The sequence below is a fragment of the Mastomys coucha genome, unplaced genomic scaffold (assembly GCF_008632895.1).
Source record: "Mastomys coucha isolate ucsf_1 unplaced genomic scaffold, UCSF_Mcou_1 pScaffold18, whole genome shotgun sequence".
NCBI classification, from domain to species: Eukaryota; Metazoa; Chordata; class Mammalia; order Rodentia; family Muridae; genus Mastomys; species Mastomys coucha.
The window spans coordinates 4,186,501-4,189,660 of record NW_022196900.1 but is presented as its reverse complement, the minus strand read 5'-3'; the positions used below and the strand labels follow the sequence as shown (position 1 = coordinate 4,189,660).

Here is a 3,160-nt window from a genome sequence, read left to right as displayed (position 1 = left end):
AAGTTTTACCTTTATTCATTTGTGTGTGTGTACGCGCGCGCACACACACACACACACACACACACACACACAAACATAGTGTACATGTGGAGGCCAGGGAACAACATGGAGTGGATGTCAGGGATTGAACTCAGATGGTCAGGCTTGGCAGCGCCAGTCTTTGCCCAGTCAGCCATCTGCCAGCCTGTTTGTTGAATGTGTTTCTCATTTGTCTGATGTGCCCTTTCTCGTACACAACAGAAGGCTGATCATGCTCTGGAAACCTTGCTGCTAGTGATGTGAACCGAGCTAACTAGCTAAGACTCTACTGTGAACCATTTTCCCTTCAATTAATGGATATAGGTAGGGGGTAGCTGTCACATAAAAACTACTTTGAGAAACATAAGGTTTATTTAAAAAGATACTGAAGTCAAGGAGTAACAGTGGACTACAGAAGCCATTGCAGGAACCAAGCTCTCTCATTTAGATGTCAGAATCCAGAGGAAGAAATAAGTGACCCGTCTACCCAGACTCACAGGCCCCGGCTGCTCAGACCCTGGTCTGAATTCATAAACTTAGGGATGGGAAGAGGACCCTGATGAACCATTAGCCTAGAGTCTTCTGACTGGACCATACTGCAGACCAACTTCAACTGCAACTGCTGCCAGCGTTCCTCTACCACTCCAATTTATACACAAACAACTGAATAACTGACTAAGTAGAAAACTGGGAGAAAGGCTTTATGGACAGGTCTTAAGTTTGTCTGTGCCTCAGTCCGAGAACTAGATAAACTATAAGCACGGTGGGTACAGCAATGAGCTCTTTGTGTGCTAGCATCACCAGTGACTCTCGCTGCCAGAGAGTCAGAGTGCAGCCACGGATGGATGGATGCTGTGGTAGGCTCGGTGAGTAAATCTGTCTCTTGGGGGAGGAGGCTCTTCATCATGAATGCATGAGCAGAGGAGACTGCAAATGAGCAACTCCTGGCAGGCTCAAGTGCTTTTAAGAATCTAAAGAGTTCTCACAGAAGCAGATGTGCCTATCATTGGCTGACTAAAATAAGAGCTGTATTTTCTTGAAGTCAATGTTTAAAACCATCAAGTCTCCCCAGACCTCTGGTTTAGCTGTTATGTCCTACTGATCTACCAAGTCCAAATCAGACCCCAGAAATCAAGTTTCCCATCCTGAGTCTCTCCAAAGAACCTCAGCAAAACCAAAGTGTTTACTTATTTCATGTAGCATAAACATATAAAGCAAAAAGGTAACAAAGAAGCCATTTATAAGGCAGACCAGAAATCTGCCAGCACTCTATATCTTTGTTTGCTATTCACTCCATATGGCACTCACAACTTCTAACAGCAAAGACTTCTTAAAACTCAACGGTACAGTATCATTGCCATTGCTGTGACAAAACACTGCAACCAAAAGCAACTTTGGGGCAAAAGGATTATTTCACTCACAGTTCCATGTAACAGTTCATCATGAAAGCAGTGGGAATAGGAACTCAAGCAGGGCAGGAACCTGGAGGCAGGAGCTAACACAGGGCCCACCAGAGTACTGCTTACTGGCTTGCTCAGACTGCTTTTTTATTTTAAGGGCTGGCAAGATAGCATCCAGGACCACCAGCCTCAGGGTGGTACTACCCACAATGGGGTGGCCCCCTCTAGCATCACTAATTAAGAAAATGCCCTACAGGCTTGCCTACAGCCAGATCTTTTTTAAAAAGATGTATTTATTTATTTCCTATGAATACACTGTAGCTGTCTTCAGACAAATCTAGTAGAAGGCACTGGATCCCATTACAGATGGTTGTGAGCCACCATGTGGTTGCTGGGATTGAACTCAGGACCTCTGGAAGAGCAGTCAGTGGTCTTAACCACTGAGCCATCTCTCCTGGCCCTCCAGCCAGATCTTACGAAGGCTTTTTCTCAATTGAGGATTTCTTTCTGATGATTCTAGTTTGTGTCAAGTTAACATAAAATAAGCCACCAAGTCTCCTTCCTCCATGAGGAGGTAAGTTTCTTGTGAAATTCTTTTTCTTGTTTTGGTTTTGTTTTTGGTTTGGTCTAGATTTTTAGAGACCCCAAGGAGGAGGGCTGGATGCAGCAAAATCTCCTAGGTCAAGAGGATGTCAGGAGACATCCTGCTTCCTCTCTGGTTTCCACTGGGGAATGCCTGGTTCTGGTTCTGGGTCCCTTTGGTTCTCTGGTTCTCTTCCCTCTCTGGTATTCCTTCCCAAACTCTATTGTTTGTCCTTTATGTGCCACCTGAACTACAGCCCTGGCTTCTCACAGTTGGATTATCTGGGGAAGAAGAGTCTCTCAAGCATAACTCTTTTTCCTTTACCTCCCCCCCTCACTCCCCAAAGATCACATAATCTCTTATAGAAATCTCTTTTCAAGGATACTGGGGGAAAGCATTTGTCTACTATGAATGAGGCCCTGGGCTTAGCACCACAAAACAGGAAGGAAAAAAGGAAGGAAGGAGGGAATGAAGGAAGGAAGGAGGGGGGAAGGAAGAAAGGAAGGAGGGAGTTAAGGAAGATAGGTTCCTTTAGAAGAAAATACTCATTCCTGCTTTGTCTTGTCTGTCTCCTCTATTTGTCCTTGGATCAAATCAACAGGGAACATAAAATCCCTCTGGAAAGGCTAGAATTATGTTCACTTTTCCCATCTCACATAGCTCCTTGAATAGTTGAAGAAACCACTTATAACAGCCCTCTTTACGATACTGTGGGAAGTCATTGAAGATCTTTTAATAGACAACAATTAATATCTAAGAACATTAAAATTAAAAAAATAGGGTTTCATAATGATGTATTGAAGATCAGGAAAATTCCTGAGAACGGGGAAGCAAGCTAAGAGGTCACTGCAAGCTTAGCACGGCAGTGCATGCCTGTAACTCAGCTCCTTGGGAGACTGAGGCAGGAGAATTAGGTTCAGTACAGCCTGGACTGTATGGTGAGCAGGAAGGATCAAGGTGAGGCTTAGCAGCTTAGTGCAACTCTGACTCAAAATAATAATTCTGAAAAGGCTGGGCATGTAGCTCACTTGTAAGGGGTTTCCTAGCACATAAAAGCTCTGGGTCTTGTTCTCTGTGGGCTGAGAGTAAAGTCACTCAAGTCAAATAGCTTTGACCATAGCAGGAAGTCTGTATCCAAAAATCGTGCCTATAATTCATT

The 3,160-nt window shown here is 44.2% G+C and overlaps 1 protein-coding gene across 4 annotated transcripts in view; it reads right to left on the bottom strand.

The window, feature by feature from the left end:
- LOC116095888 (phospholipid-transporting ATPase FetA) overlaps positions 1–3,160 on the bottom strand; it is a 124,651-nt gene that overhangs the window by 105,307 nt on the left and 16,184 nt on the right. The gene's annotated exons all lie outside the window — the stretch shown is intronic.